This window comes from Rhinoraja longicauda, chromosome 6, assembly GCF_053455715.1.
Source record: "Rhinoraja longicauda isolate Sanriku21f chromosome 6, sRhiLon1.1, whole genome shotgun sequence".
Classification (NCBI taxonomy): domain Eukaryota; kingdom Metazoa; phylum Chordata; class Chondrichthyes; order Rajiformes; family Arhynchobatidae; genus Rhinoraja; species Rhinoraja longicauda.
In genome coordinates this window covers 37,936,313-37,961,206 of record NC_135958.1, presented here as the reverse complement: position 1 = coordinate 37,961,206, position 24,894 = coordinate 37,936,313, and positions in this window count along the sequence as shown.

Genomic DNA, 24,894 nt, shown 5'->3' with positions numbered 1-24,894 from the left:
GCAGTGCTAATCGAATATGGCTCAGTTGGAAATGAATGAATAAGTAGAAGAAAATGAATATCTTTGATGGTAGACCCAAAATGCTGGAGTAACTCAGCGGGTCAGGCAGCATCTCTGGAGTAAAGGAATAGGCGATGTTTCGGGTCGAGACCCTTCTTCAGACTGAGTCAGGGGAAAGGTGAACGAGAGATATAGACGGTACTTGGGTAACGAGAGATATAGACAGTATGTCCCATCAATGTGCTTGATGAGTTGGCAAGGATGAGGTGCTAGGAAATCAGCTGTGCCTGAAGGGAAGAGGATGAGGCAGCTGAATTGTCCCATGTGAATCACGAGTTGGAGGATTGCAGGATACAACTCCATGACCTGACAAGGAGAGTGCTCTCACTGGTGGAACTTTGCCTCATGTGCTGCCTTTAGCTGCAACACTCACTCATAGACATCACGATGACCAACGAGTGCACAAAATATACACAAATGCACACAAAACAGTACAACCATTCCACACACACTTCCTCTCTCTACAACTGCACAAGTCGCCCTCAATAGCCGTCACTTTACACTCCACGTTCCTTTGCCCAATCTCAAAGATGCACAGGCAATAGTCAATAGTCCAGGCAGCATTCTGGTGAACCTTTTCTGCATCCTCTATGAGTAATGGGTGTCAGAGGTTATGGGGAGAAGGCAGGAGATTGAGTTTAGGAGGGAGAGATAGATCAGCCATGATTGAATGGGGGAGTAGACTTGATGGGCTGAATGGCCTAATTCTGCTGCTATCACTTATGACCTAATGACCTTATGATCTCCAGAGCATTTTGGAGGTGTCTGCAGATGCAAATGCAGTATGAACTTGCAATATTTGAAAATATGCTTCACATGAATGGTCACAGCTTGCCTAGATTGGAGATGCATGACCCAGTTTCTTTGCAATGATCTAGTTGAACTTTATGAAAATGAATCACACCACCTCATCCACAGCCTCCCGTTCAAATGTCTGGTGTGCTCATTGTGTTTGGAAATACCTGCATCAATTTCCTCCTCAATTCTTTGGAGGATATCCAGTTAATGGGCAAAGGTATTTTTAGCTGTTCCGTTTCTCTAGGAAGTCACTCTGTTGAATGCCGCTGATCCCATCTCAAGACCAGAGTGGTCAGGATAGAAATTAATAGCATATAAACCCAGTGACCCAGATACCTATTTTCTAATTTGATCTCACCTTGAAGAACCATCTCTAGTTTATTCACATCCTTAAAAAGATTTTGTTTTATTCACAGGGACACATGAGAATGTTTTATCAGCCGAACAAAATAGTCAAATCTACCATCCACCAGCAGTTCAATTTGTAGAGCACATGAAAGAAATGAAAAGAAAAGAGAAGAAATTGTATGCCCGGATACAGGAGATTCTAGGTATATGAATGAATTTTATAATTACTCACGAATATCAACATGTGCCGATCAACTAATCGAGGGCTTGCATTTTCTCTGCTTTAAGATCACTTCAGTGTTTCCATAATAAAGATATATATATATATACACTAACTGAAAGCTTTGAGATCTTCATATTCTGATGTAGACACAAAATGCTGGAGTAACTCAGTGGGTCAGGCAGCATCTCTGGGGAGAAGGAATGGGTGACATTTCGTGTCAAGACTCTTCTTCAAACTCAATCTGAAGAAGGGTCTCGACCCAAAACGTCATCCATTCTTTCTCTCCAGAGATGCTGCCTGACCCGCTGAGTTACTCCAGCATTTTGTGTCTGCCTTCAATTTAAAGCAGCATCTGCAGTTCTTTCCTACACATCCTTCATATTCTGATGTGTGCTTTTATCTTTCAGTTCATTTGGCATTCCTCTCCTTGTTGCTTCCTATTGCATATGGAGAGAAAAATCTCAGTTCATTCCACCTCAACAGCGTTGTTAACCAAACCTTCACTCCTTCCTTCAATGATATCCGAAGCACAGATGATTTCTACGTCTGGGCCAACAAACTGTTACTGCCCAAACTATATGGAAGTTATGAAGGTAAGCATATTCCATGTGAATTCTCGCTGAAAAAGGTCGCTGGTAAAATTGCAGCTTCACTCTATCCTGATGACTGATTTGCGAATTCGGTACAGATTGTCTTTTTAAACAATGCTTAGTTTAGTGATATTCCTATCAGAAATTAAAACCATACCTCATTCAAGAATTAACATGTAAGAATTTCTTCCTGCTTGATTTGTGAGTTAGATAAAGATTGTCTTTATTAGATAACACTTAGTTTTATCATAGATGGACACAAAGTGCTGCCTAACTAAGTGGGTCAGGCAGCATCTCTGGAGGAAAAGATTGGGTGATGTTTCGGGTCGGGACCCTTCTTCAGACTGAAAGTAGGAGGTGCAGTATTGGGGGGAAGGTGAAGAGCTGGAGATGAGAAAAGACCAGGAGCAATCAGGCCAGCCACAAGTGACCTCAGGCAGGGCATTACCTGGTAGATCCACTGTTGGTGAGGGAAGGTGTGATCTCAAGAGATACAAGGTGGAGAACTGTGGAACTGGTAAAACGACTCAGGAGGAGAAAGAGGGCAGGGGGGGGGGGGAGAGGAAGGGAGCATGAGATGAAATAACTTGATTAGAGGATTGAATGTTCATTCCGCTGGGTTGGCAGCTACCCAAGTGAAATGTGGACACAAAATGCTGGAGTAACTCAGCGGGGCAGGCAGCATCTCAGGAGAGAAGGAATGGGTGACGTTGGGTCTCGACCCGAAACGTCACACATTCTTTTTCTCCTGAGACGCTGCCTGACCCGCTGAGTTACTCCAGCATTTTGTGTTACCTTCAATTTGAATCAGCATCTGCAGTTATTTTCCTACCAGTGAAATGTGGGGTGCTGGCCCTCCAGTTTACACGTGGCATCACTCAGGCAATGGGCCTCCGTCTAATCTGAAAGGACTGTCGGGGTCCCTGGATGGAGTCGAGGGAGGAGGCATCAGGGCAGGTGTTGCATCTTCTGCGGGGAAAGTACCTGGTGAGACGGTGGTGTGGGTTGGAAGGGATGACAATAGACAATAGACAATAGGTGCAGGAGGGGGCCATTCGGCCCTTTGAGCCAGCACCGCCATTCAATGTGATCATGGCTGATCATTCTCAATCAGTACCCCGTTCCTGCCTTCTCCCCATAACCCCTGAGTCCGCTATCCTTAAGAGCTCTATCTAGCTCTCTCTTGAATGCATTCAAAGAATTGGCCTCCACTGCCTTCTGAGGCAGAGAATTCCACAGATTCACAACTCTCTGACTGAAAAAGTTTTTCCTCATCTCCGTTCTAAGCGAACCAGAGTGGCAGAGGGAACGGGTCCTGCAGAAGGTGGAAAGGGGTAGAGATGGGAAGTTGTGATTAGTGGTAAGGTTCCCTGGGAGGTGATGGAAATGTCGGAGGATAATGTGTGGGATGCGGAGTATTCCTTTCAGAGCTCAAGGACAAAGTGCATCCAAGAACTAATGTGAATGATTCTGTTGCCAGGACTTCGAAGCGATGGTTATTGGAAACTGCTTGGGAGTCCTCGCGTTCAACAACTGAGAGTAAACAAGCACGACTGCCCCGCATTGAAAATGTTAAAAGGAATTGTTAAAAAATGCGAAGTACCCTACTCTTTTGATGAGGAGGATATGTCAAACTATGGAGAGCAATGGACAAATAACATATCAGCGCAGACCACAAATCTCAGTTACATCTGGCAGTACCAATCAAAACTACAGGAGTATCCATTCTGGAGATCTCTTGCATTGTACAGAGGAAGTGGTTACGTGGTTGATCTAACCACAGAAATAGAGAATGCATCCAGGTAAATCCGACCCTCTGCAGATACCTTTTCCTTCAACGTGCCCCTTTGTGTGTCTTTTTGTAAAGTGATGAAAGACCATTGGTTTTACAGCGGTTTTTTATTCTGATGTACTCTGCAGGATTGTTAAATACTTGGCTGAAAATAATTGGATAGACAGTTACACAAGGGCCATCTTTGTCGAGTTCACGGTGTTTAATGCGAATGTGAATCTCTTCTGTGTGGTCATGCAGACACTGGAGACCAATGGCTTAGGTAAGGACTAACAGAGATTAGTTGCTTTCTATGTAGTCAATGGCATAGGTGAGGACTAACATTAGATTAGGTGCTTTTTATCTAGTCAAAGCTGGAATAATAAGCTGTCCAGGTTAGACCTATTGGATTTTTTCTTACTTTTAGGTTGTACTAGACCAAGTGGACCTGTTGGGCCCAAACCTCTCCTGCATTGGTGCAGCACCCTCTCCACCCCCCTCCCTCCCCCTCCCTTCTCCCACCCCTCTCCCTTCCCCTCCCCCCACACCATCCCCCTCAACCCCCCTTATCCTTCCTCCTCCCATCCCCCTCCATCCACCCCCCTCCCTCTCTAGGAGATAGATTTAAACTTTAAAATGTGAATAACTTTAAAAATATAACACCGATTTCAATGAAACTTCTTCCATTAGCACCAAAGGAACGAAGGTGAGTAAGATGGGCCTAAAATTGTCGCTCTATCGTGCACCATTGTGGCTGTAGTTGAGGAACAAACAAACAAACAAACAAATAACCGAGAGTTTTAGTATGTAGATATATAAATTTGTGACTTTGTGATGAATCGGGCCAGGAACGACGCCGATATATACTGAATGATATTTTCTCTTATAATTTATGTGACATGTTTTCACAATCGTTCCAGTCATCTTTCAGTACAGGACATATGTTATAATGCACACGACCTGGTATGTGGAATGTAGCTGCGCACTCATTCATATGCACGAAACAGAGTTTACTGTCAAATAATTTTTAATTAAGTTTGTTCTTTGGAACGCTTTGCTGCCATATATAAAAATCAGCGTGATGGATTAGGCTTCTGTAACTTTGTAAATTAAGACTCTTTATCTTGGAGTTGAACTTTAACGATTCACAGTTCAATGCTGATGCGTTTATCATTGTCATGAAATTTCTTACAATAAAATGAGAAGTCACAAAGAACCCTGAGCAGTTAAAACCCAATGTCGGGTGGCATAATGGCGCAGCAGTAGAGTTGTTGCCTTACAGCGAATGCAGCGCCGGAGACTCAGGTTCGATCCTGACTACGGGCGCCGTCTGTACAGAGTTTGTACGTTCTCCCCGTGACCTGCGTGGGTTTCCTCCCACACTCCAAAGACGTACACGTATGTAGGTTAATTATCATATCATATCATATCATATATATACAGCCGGAAACAGGCCTTTTCGGCCCACCAAGTCCGTGCCGCCCAGTGATCCCCGTACATTAACACTATCCTACACCCACTAGGGACAATTTTTACATTTACCCAGCCAATTAACCTACATACCTGTACGTCTTTGGAGTGTGGGAGGAAACCGAAGATCTCGGAGAAAACCCACGCAGGTCACGGGGAGAATGTACAAACTCCTTACAGTGCAGCACCCGTAGTTTGGATCGAACCTGAGTCTCCGGCGCTGCATTCGCTGTAAAGCAGCAACTCTACCGCTGCGCTACCGTGCCGCCATGTAAAAATTGTCCCTAGTGTGTGTAGGATAGTGTTAATGTGCGGGGATCGCTGGGCGGCGCGGACCCAGTGGGCCGAAGGGCCTGTTTCCACGCTGTATCTCTAAATCTAAATCAATGTATATTTAAAATGTTGCAGAACCCTTGCTGAATTTCATGATTGAATCTATTCAGTGTAACAACCAAAACACGAACAGGAATTCCTTGGGACGGGATCTTAGATCCAATTATTTTCAGCTATTGCATCAATGACTATTTTTTCATAAGAAAATAAAATAAGATTTTCTCTGATGACCCCATAGTTTTCAGCTTCATTTGTAATTCCTCAGAAGCAATCTATACCTACATGCAACAAGACTATTGACTATTGACTATTGACACCATAAGGCCGGGCAATAGCCATTTTTCAAAAACCTTGCTCAGCAACCAACGATATGGCCATATCATTGCCAAATCTTGCACGATCATCCTTCAGAAATTCATGATTACAAATGAATGACATGCAAATGAACGTTGGACTTCAGTTGGAGTAGACCACTTGGACCCTCAAGCCTGCTCCACCATTCAGTCAGATGATGTTTTCCACTTGCTTCTGCTAACCTTTTAACTCCTCGCTTATCGACATCTATCTACTTCACCCTTAAATATATCTCTTTCTACGACCCTTTGCGGAAGAGAGTTCCAAGTTCACATCACTTCTCTCGCTTTTAAATGGGCAACTCTTTAATTTTAAATCATGAAACCTGGTTCTACATTCTTCCACAAGAGGAAGCATCCTCTCCATGGTCACCCTGCTCCATCTCATTATATCTTATTTCTTTCAATCAAGTCATCTCGCACTCTTCTTAATTGCAGTGGATACAAACCAGGCCTGCCTAACAGTTCCTTATAAGGCAATTTGCCCAGTCCAGGTACCAATATGGTAAATATTCTCTGAATTGTTATCAATACATTTACATCCTCTCTTAAATAAGGAGGCCAACAGTGTCCACCGAACTCCAGATGTGCTCTCACCAATGACCTACAAGATTAAAGTTTACCCTACTTACTTCTGCATTCAATTCCGCTCACAACAGATGATAATATTCTGTTAGCTTTTGTGATTATGTGCTGTACTTGCCTAATAACTGAGCGAATCTTTCACGAGGACACTCAGATCCCACTGCATCTCAGAGTTCTGCAATTCTCAACAATTAGATTGTATGCTTTTTATTTATTATGTTAAATTGCACCATTTCACATGTTCTCACACCATATTACCTATAAATGATGAAAAGTTGAGTTCCAAGCTCTGATCCCCAAGGCAGGCACTTCACTCCTTATGCCTTTTCCACCAGGAAAGGACCCATCTGTGCCTGCTCACTATTTCTTGTCAGCTAGCCAAATTTTCATCGACTTCAAAATGATACGTCCTACACCAAGAGCTTTTATTTTTGCAATAACCTTTGTTGTGACATCTTGCCACAGGCTTTCTGCAAATATGTGTGCAGTCCATCAAGGCATCCACTTTATGCAGCTTCAAAGAATGCCAATGAAAAATGCTCTGACACGATTGCCCTTTCATTAAAACCATGTTGACCTTGCCTCATTGCATTGAGTTTACACTAAATGCCCCGTTAGAACATAGAACATGGAACAGAGAATGGTACAGCACAAGAACAGGCCCTTTGGCCCACAATCTCGGTGCTGAACATGATGCCAAGATAAACTAATCTCCTCTGCCTACACATGATACATATTCCTCAATTCTCTGCACATCTATGTGCCTATCTAAAAACCTCTTCAATGCCTCCATTGTTTCTGCTCCCACCACCATCCCCACCAGCGCATTCGTGGCACCAACCAACCCCTGTGTAAAAAAACTTGCCCCACATATCTCTTTAAACTTAGCTCCTCTCACCTTAAAGCTATGCCCTCTAGTCTAACATTTCCACACTGGGAAGAAGGTTCAGACTGTCTACCTTGTCTGTGCCTCTTATAATTTTATATCTTTCTATCAACCTCTGGTGTTTCTGAGAAGACAATCCAAGATAGTCCAACCTCTCCATGTGGCTAATGTCTTCAAATCCAGACAGCATTCTGGTAAAGCTCTTCTGCACCCTCTCCAAAGCCTCCACATCCTTCCTGTCATGTGACCAGAACCGCACGCAACTATTGCGATGTCTTTAATAATAACTTCTAACATTTTCACAATGACAGATGTCAAGCTAACTGACCAGTGGTTTAGTATTTAATGGCACCTCCCTAAAAGAGTTACATTTAGTCTGAAGAAGGGTCTCGACCCGAAACGTCACCCATTCCTTCTCTCCTGAGATGCTGCCTGTCCTGCTGAGTTACTCCAGCTTTTTGTGTCTATCTTCGGTTTAAACCAGCATCTGCAGTTCAATAGACAATAGACAATAGGCAATAGGAGGAGGCCATTCGGCCATTCGGCCCTTCGAGCCAGCACCGCCATTCAATGTGATCATGGCTGATCATTCTCAATCAGTACCCCGTTCCTGCCTTCCTCATCTCAGTTCTAAATGGCCTACCTCTTATTCTTAAACTGTGGCCCCTTGTTCTGGACTCCCCCAACATTGGGAACATGTTTCCTGCCTAACGTGTCCAACCCCTTAATAATCTTATACGTTTCGATAAGATCTCCTCTCATCCTTCTAAAGTTCCTTCCTATACATTTGGTATTTTCCAGATTAATCGAACTTTCCCTGAATGAAATAAAATTTTCGGCATCGATTATCGTACTCAACATTTCTTGCTTTCTTGCTTCCTCCCTCAAAGAGTTACATTTTGTATTTTCCAGATTAATGAAATTTTCCCGGGTTAAGGAAAATATTCAGCATCTATTATCTCACTCAATGTTGCTTTTAAGACTCTTGGATGAGGGCCATCATGATATGGAACCCGGTGCTCTAATTTATGCTCGGTGCTGCCTCCCAGTTCATTCACTGCCCTCTCATCGTTCCTTATCTAAAAGGATTTGTTGCACGGGCAGCAATAACTTAATCTGGTGGTAATTCACCACCTTCTCAAGAGGTTTTATTAAATGCCAACCACAGCATTAGTAGGTACATGCTGAGAGAAAAAAAATATATAAAGGCATTGTGAATAAATAAATCTGTCTTTGGCCACGGTTATGAAACTCATTTGCAAGAATCAACCTTTGGTTGTGTAAATCTACTGCACAATAGGTTCTGTTTAAGTTTCCTACCTATTATATTTGGGGTGTTGAATGTAGAGTTGGATTTTCACTCTGCCATGTCTTGCAACTGGTCTTACAACACTAGGGCAGGGTATTAGTCTTCTTCTTCTTGCGTCTGAGGCAGCAGAAGTTACGAAGCTGCTTTTGCTTCTGCTTCTGCTGTCTCTGTTTGTTGTCGTTCGCCTGACTGAGTGAGGTCAGTTGACAGGGCTCACCACGGGGAGGTCGACAACGTGAGCCCTGGGGTATTAGTCAAGTTAAAGGTAGAACAGAAATGTAAATGCTGACAACACTCAATTCACTCACTGTGATGGATGTTTCTTTTTGTTTGGTGTTAGTTTATGATTGTATGTGTTATTGCATTTTTATTGATTATTCTTATTGGTCTTATTGCTCAACTGCGGGTAATGTTTCATTTCACTACACATTTATGTGTATGTGACAAATAAACGACTATTGACTATTGACTATTGATTGTGTTTATGTATCTATTTGCTTTAATTTATTTGTACAGGGGCCTTTATAACTTCGACCTCTCTGGAAAGCATACAACTGGTCCACAGAGACATTGTCCTGTTTGCTGCTGTAAAGATCGCATACATGCTCTTCACCATTTACTACATGGTGCAACAGGTAACCAAATAAAATGTTCACAGAGCTCATCTAACGCAAGACAACCAAAAACTGGTGATTAAAGTTGAACACATCAGCCTTTGTGAAAGGAAACACAAAGTGCGATTGCCACAATAAACAACAATGGCAACATTTTCATATCCAGATTGTTTCACAATAATCTAAACGTAAATGTAAAATGCAAATGTAAAGCCACCGAAACATAATTTCCCACATCTATTTCAATCGTGCGGAAATATTAGTTATGCCTTTTTGTTCCTAGGGAAAGCTTCTCAAAAAGCAGAACTGGAAGTATTTTTCAAGGAAGGCGAATCTGATGGAAATCTCCATCATCCTGTGCAGTTGGAGCGGATTTGCACTGTTTCTGAAACGATTATTACTGGAAAGAGCTACTCTAGACAATTATCTCAAAAGTCCTCAAAGGTATTTCCACAATAAATATCTAATTCTTCTAATATATTTTCATCCCGAGCAATTTGTTTTGTGTTTATGTATCTATTTGCTTTAATTTATTTGTACAGGGGCCTACAGGTTTGTTTTCTACAACTTTCTCAACTGTCTCCCCTTCAAACATGGAACCCCTTCCATAATGGTATCACGGTCCTGCTGCCCTTCCCCCCCCCTCCTAACCACGTTACCTCTCCTACCCTCCCCCCTCCCATTGTTACAGCCCCTCTCCACCCCAAACCCCCATCATCCCTCCCACAGTACCTCGCCCGAGCATCCCTCACCCCTGTTGTGTTTTCACCATCCCCCCCTGACCTCCCACTTACACAGAACAGTCCGTGCCAAACAAAAGCCTTACCTTCGTATCCCTATGCACTCACTTCAACAAATGCCAGGCCTGTAAATGATGTGAAGGTCTTCTCCCCTCGCCGACACCCCCAGGCATTTTTCTATGGTAAGGTGCGATGACCTCTTCTCCCATCTCCAACTTGCCTCCTCGTTGTGGACTCCCGCTGCCGGCCTTCTGCTCTCCCTGGAACCTCTTTATTTCCAACTGCTAGCGCGACATCAACTGTTTTAACGACTCCACTTCCCTTACCCACGTCAATCTCACCACTTTTGAACGCGCAGCGCTCCACTCTCTCAGAAACAATCCCAACGTTGTCATTAAAGCCGCCGACCGGCGAGGAGCTGTTGTTGTCTGGCAAGCTGACCTGTACCGTGCTGAGGCCAGACGCCAGCTCTCAGTGCTCTTCGAGTTCTCTTTACCCCACCCCTGCGACCAGTCGGAAAAAGGGTCCCGACCCGAAACTTCACCTATCCACTTTCTCCAGAGATGCTGCCTGACCCGCTGAATTACTCCAGCTTTTTGTGTCTTTCCTTTTCAATAAGTGATTTTGTTTTTACATTTTAGTCCATTTAAATTTCATTGGATTTATGTTTGAAAATTGGACACCTTTCTCACAGGTGAATATTGGATATCTTTCTTTGTACCTTTGCATCTCTATAATTAGTTTTTTAAAAAGATGTCGGTAGCTGATTTTTGCATCCGGAGTTATTTTTTGTCCTTAGTATAAGTTGGCATATTCAGTTAGATAGTTGGTTAATACTTTGGCTTTGGGCTTCTTAGTTGGGTTTTGTTAGTTGAGCGCTTTTCCTGGAGTTGTAGCTCAAGTACTTTGTGTTTTAATTGTAATTTAATTAAAAGATGTCTAAGTTGTATTAAAGGATCTACCAACATCAATAATCAACCTTTCACATCTATTATTTCTGCAGTTATATAAGTTTCCATGGGTTGGCCTTCATTAACTCTGCACTTAATTACACCATCTCCATATTGGTGGTGCTGAACACTGTGAAGCTCTGGCACCTGTTGCATCTCAACCCAAAGCTGCATCTACTCACATCTGCAATGCAAAGAGCCTGGGAGGAACTAAAAGGCTTACTTCTAGTTATAGGACTGCTACTTGTGGCCTACTCCAGTGTGGTAAGAATCCTCCTGGCACACAGATGGAGCTGTGGTTGCTGGTTCACCTAATAGATACAAAGTGCCGGAGCAACTCAGTGGGTCAGGCAGCATCTCGGGAGAACGTTCTGGGCCGGGATCCTTCTTCAGACAGAATCTACATTCTTCTGTTTGTAGATGGTCCCGACCTGAAGCATCACTTATCTAAGTTTCCCAGAGATGCTGCCTGACCCACCAAGTTATTCCAGCACTTTGTGACCTTTCCTGTCCAGATAATGTAGATTAGAACATAGTGATTAATGAAATGAAAATAGTGACTCCTGTCATTATCCGAATCTATACATTTTCAGTCTCTTTAGAAATTGTTCATAACTGATTATATTTTGTTCTATGCTTATTGAAAAACAGCAAAGATTGTAACACTAGGTTAGGATTCATTTTGTATCACACTTGTAATGCTTCAGATATTAGATCTGCACCTCGGTGGAACATGGATTGTTTGCAAATAGCTGTAGGTGAACCAAAAACTCTCACGTTGTCTCTCCTGAGGCCCACATTATCAATTATGCCAGTATCTAATCATTATTATTTTTGTCATTTGACATTAAGAGGTAGTTGCTGAACACAGCATTTGCCCCATTTGGATTTGCCTCAAGTTTTGATGTAGTCGTTTGTAACCATATGTCCACCTCCATAGTTTGGAAAGGTCTGAGAAGTAATTTCACGTCCACCTTGAGCCCTGAAACAGATGTCTCCCGCGGTCAGGCTGTTGGAGTTGCCACGTCGGGGCGGTCGGGGCTCCCGACATTGAAGCCCCCGCCGGACGGAGAAAAACCCGCGGCCTATTCCAGGCCGCGCTGGACGGTGAAAGGTCCGCGGCGGGCCGACCCAAGCCCCGCGATTCGGGGCAGGTGAAAACGCTGCCTCTGCCGCTGCCGGAGCGCGAGCGTCCGACGTCCACGTGGCCCGCGGCCGAAGTAGCCTCCAGAGATGAGTCGCAGCCGCTCCCGCAGCATCCGAAGGCAGCCAGCACCTGAGTCCAGTCCGCGGGCTCTGCGAACCAGAGCCCAGGTGGTCCCAGCCGGAGGCCACCAGCTCCAGGTGTTTGGCCGATGGTAGGCCGCAGCGGGAACGGAGACACCACCCAGAAACAAAGGTCGCGTCTCCGTTCGGAAGAGACAATTTTACAGTTTTACAGTTCCCCCCCACATAACACACAACCACAAACATAACATCATATCTAAACACGACAATTAAGACAAAAAACAACAAAAGCACAAAAGAAACAGACTGCAGGCACACCGCAGCTGCTAGGGCATCTTTTTGCCGACATTTATTGACGTAATTTGTTCAAATAAGCAGTTGAGAAAGTTTTACTGTAATAAGGAGAGATGATTTAAGTAATTTGTAATGTTATGTGCTGCAGTCCTATGTGATGATGGGTCCATACTTGGCATCGTATGCGACATTCTTCAAGGCAGCGTTATCATTGCTCAGTCTGCAGCTGGGATACTCCAATTGTGCTGAGGTAAGGGAACGTTTAACATGCTGCAAAGTACTTTGGAGTGAATGCGGCTTAACAAGCTTTTCTCATCAAATGTTCCGCCTTGCATAAATAAATTTAATATCCTTGGCTGAAAATAGGATCAGAAATCTGCATTCATTTCTGTTGGCTCACAGGTGTCTAAAAATAGGTTCCCACCAATGTATTATCACTGACAATCCTGCCTGTATAGCTTACTCATTCCATTGGTTATTGTACCTGTTTTAGATCCACAATGGGTAGACCTCCAGAGGCAACATTGTTCACTTTACAAGGGTCTGAAGAAGGGTCTCGACCCAAAACTACACCCTTCAGAGATGCTGCCTGTCCCGTTAGTTGCTCCAGCACTTTGTGTCTGGCTAGTTTACTTTACATCGTGGGTAGAGGGGTGCCCAGAGAATACATTGGAGTCGAGTATATGCTAATTCTTGCTGGGATTTACAGCAAGAAGGCCCCGTTCTACACGGGCCTTTATCAATAAGACTATGGTGGCCTTGATGAGGTTGTTGCTTCTGCGAAAACTACAGAAGTCATTGTGGAAATAGCTGGACAGCGAGCAAACATCGTGGGCAGCTTAATGCTGCTGCCAGAGAATTGTAGCCCTACAACATTTCTCTAGTTTCCATCAGTGTATGGGTGAGATTCCTCTGCTAGATTCATTTGGTGCCTCGACATTTTGAAGTAGTTCCATAAATGTCACTGTTTCTGTTCTGGAGCTAATCATTTCAGAGACATTAAAGAGGACTGTTGGCAATCTGTGGACATTAATCTGGTAAAACTTCCAGTCTCCCCGGGCCGAATAAGTTAGCATTTTCATTACATTTGAGTAATCCCTGAAAAGAGTTTATTTTGGTAATTGCAAATAGTTGGTGCCACAGTATTTGCCTGGTCGAGTCTGAACGATAAGTGTAGTGGATACTCCAAGTTCAAACAGCTCATGGTACTAGAGGTGGACCGTGATTTCTCGTTGTAATTTTACAAACACTTCATTCTCTTTCTGTTGAACTATTTTTCACCCTCTCCAATATCAGAAAGTGCAGAAGAGGGATTACTTATTTTATGACAACCACTGTCCTTGAATTGAGTGCTTTGTTAGCAACCACCAATAAATGGAAATCTCAGCTATTTTCTCCCATTTTTAAATGTAGTTTTCAGGCAAGGAGTAATCTCCCCCCAGTTTGATGAAATTAGAATGTTACCTGTTAGTTATCCTAGTTGTAAGCTACTAGATTACAGATGCATGCAATTTATCCTTTTCTAACTGTCTCTTTGTGCTGTTTTTCACATCCAGGTGATGGAGCTTTATCCCATTGCAGGTGCAATCATTGTTACCACTTCCACCATCTGTATGACTTTTTTGGTTTTAAATCTCATGCTGTCCTTGCTTCTGCTGACCTTCTCAATGGAGCGACGTTCTCCAACAGTAGGTATTCGTTTCCTGAGAGAAAACAAACCTTTTACAACAGCCATATAACATATAACATATAACAACTACAGCATGGAAACAGGCCTGTCCGGCCCTACCAGTCCACGCCGACCATTCTCCCTGACCTAGTCTCATCTACCTGCACTCAGACCATAACCCTCCAATCCCCTCCCATCCATATACCTATCCAATTTACTCTTAAATAATAAAATCGAGCCAGCCTCCACCACTTCCTCCGGAAGCCCATTCCATACAGCCACAACCCTCTGAGTAAAGAAGTTCCCCCTCATGTTACCCCTAAACCTTTGTCCCTCAATTCTGAAGCTATGTCCCCTTGTTGGAATCTTCCCCACTCTCAAAGGGAAAAGCCTACCCACGTCAACTCTGTCCGTCCCTCTCAAAATTTAAAAAACCTCTATCAAGTCCCCCCTCAACCTTCTACGCTCCAAAGAATAAAGACCCAACCTGTTCAACCTCTCTCTGTAGCCTAAGTGCTGAAACCCAGGCAACATTCTAGTAAATCTCCTCTGTACCCTCTCCATTTTGTCGACATCCTTCCTATAATTTGGCGACCAGAACTGCACACCATACTCCAGATTTGGCCTCACCAATGCCCTGTACAATTTCAACATTACATCCCAACTTCTATACTCGATGCTCTGATTTATAAAGGCAAGCATACCAAACGCCTTCTTCACCACCCTATCCACATGAGATTCCACCTTCAAAGAACAATGCACAGTTATTCCCAGATCCCTCTGTTCCACTGCATTCCTCAATTCCCTAACATTTACCCTGTACGTCCTATTTTGATTTGTCCTACCAAAATGCAGCACCTCACACTTATCAGCATTAAACTCCATCTGCCATCTTTCAGCCCACCCTTCCAAAAGGCCCAAGTCTCTCTGTAGACTTTGAAAATCTACCTCACTATCAACTACTCCACCTATCTTAGTATCATCTGCATATTTACTAATCCAATTTGCCACACCATCATCCAGATCATTAATGTAAATGACAAACAACAGTGGACCCAACACAGATCCTTGGGGCACTCCACTAGACACTGGCCTCCAACCTGACATACAATTGTCAACCGTTACCCTCTGGTATCTCCCATTCAGCCATTGTTGAATCCATCTTGCAACCTCACTATTAATACCCAACGATTTAACCTTCTTAATCAACCTTCCATGTGGAACCTTGTCAAATGCCTTACTGAAGTCCATATAGACAACATCCACAGCCTTGCCCTTATCAATTTCCCTGGTAACCTCTTCAATAGCCATGTATAATAATTGGATTGATATCTTTTTTTGATTGTTTATTAATGAAGAGAGGGACGTCAGCCATTGATACCATCAATGCCAATACCTCTGAGAGTCGTTGAAGTGGTCAGAAAACTTCTGGCTAAAATCCAGGGTCTCTACCGAATTAATTGACTGTAGATAATTGAGATGTGATTGGTGGAAACTGCAGATTACTTCAAAGCCTTTGATAACACTAACCATCATTACTAATAAAACTATCAGGGTCTGTCTCATCTGGCTCAACATCACATAATTAAAATAAATCATGAGAATTTATCCATGAGTACAGTCAGATTTTGAACATGCAATAGAGGAGGAAAGCCACAAAATTCATTGGAAGGTGGAACTAATCATGGGTGTGGATGGGACCCTTTAAAAAGGGTCATTAAATTATAAAATACTTTTTCCACTGGGCGGGCCACAGGCCGGGCATGGATTCTCATCATTCCACTCGCACAATTCATCATCATCATAAGCTCGCAGATATCACAAAATGCTGGAGTAAATCAGCGGGTCAGGCAGCATCTCATGAGAGAAGGAATGGGTGACGTTTCGGGTCAAGACCTTTCTTCAGACTCCTCGACACTCCTCGACAGCGACAGTGCTGGCCTCCAGACCTCTCCCTCCATTGACACTCCTGAACAGCGACAAGGACCCCAACTGTACTTTATCCAACGCCGGATCCACGGCCTTAACAAACGCTTCCTCCCCTACCTGGACTCCACTAAGAATTGGAATCTTGCTGGCCTCCAGACCGCTCCCGCCACCAACACTCCTCGACAGTGACAACCAACCCGGCCTGTCATCATAGGCATTGGTATTGTGCCCTTCTGCCTCTCTATATTATGGAATGGGGAACTCCTCCCCATCCGTGCTTACCTGGCGACGTTACCTGGGAAAATGGAGGCACAGCTAAATCTAATTAGTCATCACTCTTGGAACCAACACAATCTGGTTTGTTCCTTCATTTGAAGCAATTGCCGCCAGATTTAACACTAGAGTGCTCATGAAATGTCACAGGCTTTCAATCTCTCCAAGTTTATTAGCAAAAAAACTAACAAGGTAGTGATGAAGATCTACACAAAAAGCTGGAGTAACTCAGTGGGACAGGCAGCATTTCTGGAGAGAAGGAATGGGTGACGTTTTGAGTCGAGACCCTTCTTCAGACCCGAAACATCACCCATTCCTTCTCTCCAGAGATGCTGTCTGTCCCGCTGAGTTACTCCAGCTTTTTGTGTCTATCTTCGGTTTAAACCAGCATCTGCAGTTCCTTCCCACACAGTGATGAGAATCTGTTTGTTATTTCTTACCAGGTATGGGAGCATTGTGATTCTGTTATTGGAAATCCTGAGGCCTGGATACCATCCAGAGATATGAGCTCACAGCCCATCTTGACAGGGGGCTGATTGAAATTTAGTTAATTAAGTAAATCAGGAATAAAAATATCTGCTGTCAGTAATGGTCATAAAAATACATCTGATTCGCCAAGGAAATCTACCTTCATCACCCAGTGCACAAAAAAAATCATTCGGTTGTATCAAATTACTACAAGACAGAAGTAAAGTTGGTTGGCTTTCCCAGTGTTGGTGAGTTGTCCCACAGACTGGTTGGGCAGTTACCTAAACCAATATGCTCAATGGGTCATTCAGTCTCCCAAGCATATCAATTACTGCTGGTATGTCTCATTGCAGCATCAGCACGGATTAGGTTGGGACAGTGTAGTGGTATTCAGTAAGAGAGAGTGCTCTGAGGATCCTTAACATGGACTCTTCTCAAAACGCACAAAGTGCTGGACTAGCTCAAAGGGTCAAGCAGCATCTGTGGAACATGGATAGGTGGCATGGGGGATGGGGGGGGGGAGTTGAGGGGAGAAATAGATGGGTGTCCAGGTGGGACAGAAGGAGGGGAGGTGGATGGGGGGGGGAGGGGGAGGTCGGAGTGGGGGAGAAAGGGGTGGAGGGGTTAGTTAGAGGTTACCTAAAATTGGAGAATTAAATTTTCATACTGTTGGGTTGTAAGCTACCCAAACAAAATATGAAGTGCTGTTCCTCCAGTTTACATGTGGTCTTACTCAGGCAATGGAGGAGGCCCAGGCCATCAAGGTCAGCGTGGGAATTGGAATAGGAGTTAAAATGGTTAGTTAGGTTAAAATGGTAGGTGTGAGGTGTCCAAGAGCTGGTGCAGTACTGGCTCAGCACAGTAGAGGTCAGCCTGCCAGACTTACAACAGCACCTCCCTTATCAGCAGGTTTAATAGTAATGTTGGGATTGTTAACTGTGTGAGTGGAGGCCTGTGCGTTCCGAGGGGGTGAGATTAGAGTGTCCGGAGTAGAGAAGTCAGGATGATTGAGCCGGCAACTGGAAATCTCATCATTTTGAACATCATTTGGCAGAAGAGCTGAGGGCAGCAAAGCAACAGGGATACAGTGCTTAAGTCTCATTACCTCAGTGGAAATGGCCTGGCTGAAAGATTTACAACAGATCAAAACTAGGTATCCGTGAAATGCTGTGCACCATCATCATTAGCAGTAGAACATCACAACAGCAAGAGCCATCATATCCTTCAGTCTAATGTTACAGTCAAATCTGGTTTGGTGACGGGTTTCGGAGCATAGTCCAAGGACAGGGAGGCATGGGAAATAACCACACTCCTAGCCAGCAATGCACATGTCCCATGCACTGAACAAAAAATGCAACTGCTTGGAATAGTCCATTTGTCCGTGATGCTTCAGATGGAAAGTTTTCTTTTCCCCCAGCCAACAAAACCACTGGATTTAGTCAGAGGCTAAATTCACATGTCAGCAGAAAGGAAACTAACAAACATCTTAAGCCTATTAATTTTATTGGATGAGCCTATTATTCTTTACAATTAAAGATGATGGAACATGAAACTATAATATTTTTTAAATAATTAAAACTACACTTAATTGTAAAATTTTTTTAAATGTACTAGAAATAAGTATCGTTTATATTCATCAGTAGTATTCATTTAGGTTGTATGTTTTAAGATCTAACCATTATTTAAATTGTGATTTTTTGCTGTCCAGCCATCTGAAGATGAGGAAGTAATGGATCTACTGTTGGAGAAACTCAATGGGCTGTTTGGAACCCACAGCAGAGGAAAGTCACCTAATGAAGGAAAGCGGGCTACAGAGTTATAGACACACAAAACAACGTTTGGATTACCAAACCCATTCATTGTGCAGCTTGTGCGCTATCTTAATGTTCATGGCTCTACTAATCTCTTGAAAGAGTGTCCAGATAAATGCTTCTTGCTTCCCAAGATTTCAAAGAAAAATCCAGAATATTCATCCATTCTCAGTCCTCAATGTTAAACCCTGTCCGATCAAAGACAATGTTCCCACCAGCAGCAGGTAACCACTGCAAGCTATTAAAAATCCATCGCATATTCATGGTGGAAGATTTTAATGACATTTTTGTTCTACCTGTAACTCTGCACAAGGCATTGGTACCCTTTTGTGAAATAGAAACCAGACCAATAAAAATAAGGACAAATAGACAATAGACAATAGGTGCAGGAGGAGGCCATTCGGCCCCTCGAGCCAGCACCGCCATTCAATGTGATCATGGCTGATCATTCTCAATCAGTACTCCGTTCCTGCCTTCTCCCCATACCCCCTGACTCCGCTATCCTTAAGAGCTCTACCTAGCTCTCTCTTGAATGCATTCAGAGAATTGGCCTCCACTGCCTTCTGAGGCAGAGAATTCCACAGATTCACAACTCTCTGACTGAAAAAGTTTTTCCTCATCTCAGTTCTAAATGGGCTACCCCTTATTCTTAAACTGTGGCCCCTGGTTCTGGACTCCCCCAACATTGGGAACATGTTTCCTGCCTCTAACATGTCCAACCCCTTAATAATCTTATACGTTTCGATAAGATCCCCGATAAGATTATTAAAGAAAAATCTTGACAATGGAGTGCAGCTGCTGTGTGGCCAAATCAGAAAAGTTTATATTTTAGATGCCGTTCCATTGGTGCTTGCTTAGGTTGAATTCGAGGAAACTACTTGCTGCCCAGAGCGATCATCAAGCTTGTGTTATGCCCCAAGATTCTCGTTGTTGAAGGGAGACTAATAATTCAGGACTAATCCTTTGCCATTCACAATGGTACTTGGGTTATTTCCTTATTTCCCTGAAAGACGCCCTGCCTGTGATCAATGGCTTTCATTTCAACTGCCCATCAAGGTCTATTTGTCAAGTGGCAAGATTAGGGACATAGTTTCACTGGTCTTTATTTCCACTCTGTTTACCGGCTGGATAATTATTGCAACGTGGATGTTTTCCCCTGACATTTGTCGATTTACCGAAGGGAAAAACATTGAGCTATCACCACAGGAGTGAAAGAAATAAGCAGTTCAGGGAGATTTGCTGTCCTCTGTCGTGTAGAGGGCCACCTCAAAATAGACTCCCTTTGAAATGAATATTAAACAACTATTATTTTTAGTTTTTCATACATGTCATGACTGAGGCATATTCCCAAATAACTGGGATGCTGCAGTTACCTTGCTAGGACAGTGCCACAACTTTGACTCATCTTAGCCTGTGATTCTTCAGTCCCTCTGATCTTGCCTCAGGATGTGTCAGCTTTGCAAGTGTTTGCTTTAAGGAGCCTAGTGATGTCTTGCACTTGGGATTATGTGAGGCATTAAGATTGTTATTAAGAGCCAGTACTTTATTGCGACTAACAAAATTTCATCTCAAAATTCACATTTTTCTTTGACGCGTCTGAATTTTGAGGTAAAATGAATACCTCTTAATGGTGTAACAGTAAGCCTTTGCTGAAATTTGTCCAAAGTAAATGTACTGAAGATTCTTAAACATTACTGCAAATAAATTGTTTTCAAACAATAAGTATATGTTGTTGTACCGCTCACGCTTTTTGCCTTGGGTTGGGTAAATGTTGGCCTCCTTTATTAGATCCGGAAAGCGCTCGCATGAAAGCGCTCGGATGGAAAGCCCTCAATAACATGGGGAAAATCTGGACGTCTCGGATGTCTAAGGGTCTCAAACTGAGATTCTTCCATGCAACTGTAGAGACAATATTATTGTACTACAGTTGTGAGGCATGGACTCTCACTCGAGCACTGTCCACGTTTCCTGATGGTATCTACACCCGAATGCTCAGAAAAGTTCAAAATGTCAGTTGGAGGGACCACATCACCAACTCCCAGCTCTATGGGGAGATTCCTCCTCTGACCGAGAAGATCAGGTGGAGAAGGATGAGGCTCACTGGTCATTGCCACCGCCGTCCAGAAACACCAGCAAACAAGGTTGTGCTGTGGGAACCCACCCATGGAAGACGGAACCCGGGATGACCAGACAAGACGATGCTGAAGACGTTGATGGAAGACGCATATCTAGAGACAAGAGGAGCTTGCCAGCGGTATGGAGGTCAGAGATGTGTGGTGCGTCTGTCACCTTGCCCGTCAGAAACCAGCACCACTGCGTCGCTAATGCTTACAACAATTTTTAATTAATTCAAATGAAAATTTATTAGACCCTAAGTGAATACATTTGTTGGGTTTCATTAAAGCAATAACAACTGAGCACCATTTTATTATTTACTCATTCTCTAAGATTACAAAGCTGAAGAATGAACACCAATCTAGGTAAGAAACAAACGCTAATGCAAAAGTATTTAGTTTAGAACATTGATGTACAATGCATTAAGACTAGATGTAACTGAACACATAAGTTCATAAGTTGTAGAAGCAGAATTAGGCCATTCGACCCATTGAGTCTACTCCGCCATTCAATCATGGCTGATCTATCTTTCCTTAAAAACGCCATTCTCCTACCTTCTCTCCATAACCTTTGACATTCTTAAAATCAGGAATCTATCAATCTCCACCTTAAAAATACTCAATGACGGCCTCCACAGCCATCTATGGCAATGAATTCCACAGATTCACCACCATTTGACGAAATAAATTCCTTCTCATTTCCTTTCTAAAAATACATCCTTTTATTCAGAGTTTGTGCCCTCTGGTCCTAGACTCTCCCATTAGTGGAAACATCCTCTCCACATTCACTCTATCCAGGCTTTTCTCTATTCAGTAAGTTTTGATGAGGTCCTTCCTCATCCTTCTAAACTCCAGCGAGTACAGGCCCTGTTCCATCAAACGGTCATCATTGGTTAATGTAGTCACCCTCGAGATAATTCTCGTAAAACTCCTCTGGACCCTCTCCAACGCCAACACATCCCTCCTCAAATATGGGACCCAAAACTGCTCCCAATACCCCAACTGCAGTCTGATCAGTGCCTTATAAAGCCTCAGCATTACATCCCTGTTTTTATATCCTAGTCCTCTTGAAATAAATGCGAACATTGCATTTGCCTTCCTTACTACCGATTCAACTTGCAAATTGACCTTTTGGGAATCCTACACCAGCACTCTCAAGTCCCTTTGCACGTCCGATTTTTGAATCTTCTCCCCATTTAGAACATTTACCTTTATTCCTATTCCCAAAATGCATGACTGCACACTTTGCTATGCTGTATTCCATCTGCCACTTCTTTCCCCACTCTCCCAACCTATCCAAGTCCTTCTGCAGAGTCCCTGCCTTCTCTACACTACCTGCCCCGCCACCTATATTCATGTCATCCACAAACTTGCCAACAGAGCCTTCAATTCCCTCATTCAAATCATTGATATACAACGTGAAGAGTCGCGGCCCCAGCAACGACCCTTGCGGAACATCACTAGTCACTGGCAGCTAGTCAGATAAAGCTCCCTTTAGTGCCACTCTTTGCCTTCTGCCAGCTAGACAACCTGATATCCTTGCTAGTATCTTCCCTCTAATACCATGGGCTCTCATCTTTTTTAGCAGCCTCATGTGCGGCACCTTATCAAAGGCCTACTGCAATTCAACATCCACTGACTCTCCTTTGTCTACCCTGCTCATATCCTATTTATTTCCTCAAAGAATTGCAACAGATTTGTCTGGCAAGATCTCCCTTTCACAAAACCACACTGACTTTGGCCTATTTTATCCTGCTCTTCTAAGTACTCAGAAACCTCATCCTTTACAATGGACTCTAACATCTTACCAACCACCGAAGTCAGACTAACTGGCCTTTAGTTTCCCTTCTTTTGCTTCACTCCCTTCTTGAACAGCGGAGTAGCGTTTGTAATTTTCCAGTCCTCTGGAATCACTTCTGACTCTAGTGATTATTGGAAGATCACTATCAATGCCTCCACAATCTATAACATGGATAAGGTGGGTACAATTACAGCATTTAAAAGACATTTGGACAGATACATGGATAGGAATGGTATGGAGGGTGTGGGGCACGTTGGTTGGTTGGTTGGTATAGCTGAAATGGGCCAAAGGGCCTGTTTTCATGCTGTATAACTCTAGGACCACATCGCTGCTGTCGCTTTTGTTGACTATTCCAAATCTAATTTCTCTCTCTGTGATTCTATAATCTTCTTCTGAATTGACCCAATTTTCTTTCAAAAGATGCTCTGCCTATGGTATTATCTATTTGATTTATTCATGGTTTTGCAAATGACGAGTTTCAGATGAAGGAAATGCGATATATTTTCAGGAGAAGCAGATGGGCAGCTACTGAACAAAACTCTAACAAACATCAGTGTTGCGTGGGATGGGACTACTCTGCACCACACTTGTGGCTTAATCTGTCACGTATTATACAGATACTAAACATCCATGAACGTTTGTCACTTTGCTACACTGTGCTTATAACTTGCATCAGCCCGACTGAAAATCACTATATATAAAATACTGTCATGCACAAAAGATAATTACAAAACCATTCATCCAGATCACTGCCAACTGAATTTTGTCCTCGGTAAAATGATTAAGATTAATATGATCTCTAGTTTGTATTTATGTTAAATCAAAACAAATCTCTTTCTAAAGGTGCTGCCTGAACTGCTGCATATTTCTAATTTTTGTAATATGTTCTAATTTTCAGCATTTGCACTGTTTAACTTTTGGAATTTTAAATCAAACCCTGAGTAAAAATACTCTCTCTATATATTTTCTTAGCAATTATATTGGTTGAGCTGAAGTAATTGCTGGAAACTAGAGACAAGTTTTTTGTTTAAATAATATTTTTTTATTCATCCTCAAGATAATCCTGTCGACAATGCAACAGGATTCCACCGTCTAACCACTGAAATTCATATTAACCGAGGAAGACAGATCACATGCACTGTCTTCATGTCCAAGCAAAATCTTTACAATTGCATGAAGATTGTAAAGCCTGAATTTATTTAAGATTAAATTGTGCCGGAGTCTACATTAAGTACAGTGCAAGTGACAAAAGTAACACTGCATTCAAAACAAACTTTAAAAAAAGCAAAGCAAATGAATATAAATACCAAACACAAAGCTTGTCATGATTTAGCAACAGATGTATTATTTTGTCTCCTTCTAATTGTTTTCATTTTTGTTATTTGCATTAGTTGTGACTGAAATTTTCCTTCTCGTTGATATTATAACATAATTGAGCAAGTTTCCTAAAACCTTAGATTACAGTCCTCAAAATGGTCCTAAATAGCACCCATGAAGAAACCATCATGTTGTTACTCATTTGAATGATATTTAGGCTTTAGAATATAGATCATTAACTCTATGTATTAATTTAGTCCTGCCGCAATTTTAGACTTTCGGTTTCAATTTTTTTAAAACCATGTCTGCTATAAATGGTGCAGATAGTGTACCGTTCCTTCTCTCCAGAGATGCTGAAGTTAATCCAGCATGTCATGTCTATCTTCAGCGTAAACCAGCATCTGCAGTTCCTTCCTACATAATAGGCACATTCTGATCAATACATGTTGGGAAAGATTATTGACTTACGAGGGAAATCAGCATAACTTTACCAGATTGAAAGAAAGAGCCTGGGGGTTAACTTATGAAGAGGGATCTAAAGACATGGAAAAGATAGATAAAGATAATCTACTTTTACTGGTTGAGGAGTCTTGAAGCAAAAGGGTGGGGTGGGAAACAATTGCAATCAGTCCCTTCAACATTAAAGTTGAAAAGCATTTCCACATGCAAAAAGTTGTAAAAAGTTGAAACTGTCTTCAATGGTAACTGATACAATGTCAATTGTTAACTTTACATCTGAGATTTTTGTTAACCAAAGTTATTAAATAATACATTACAGGTGGTTACAAAAATCAAAATGGATGCACTTCAATAGAAATGGAAAACAGTGTGCCCTTTCAAATTCTTACAGAAGAATCTTACTTTATCTTTCTAATCTTATATTTGTATTTCATTGAGCTATCTCTGGCAGGATCTATCATGATGTTTGAAGGGGAGTTTGATCTGAAGCAAATCTAAATAC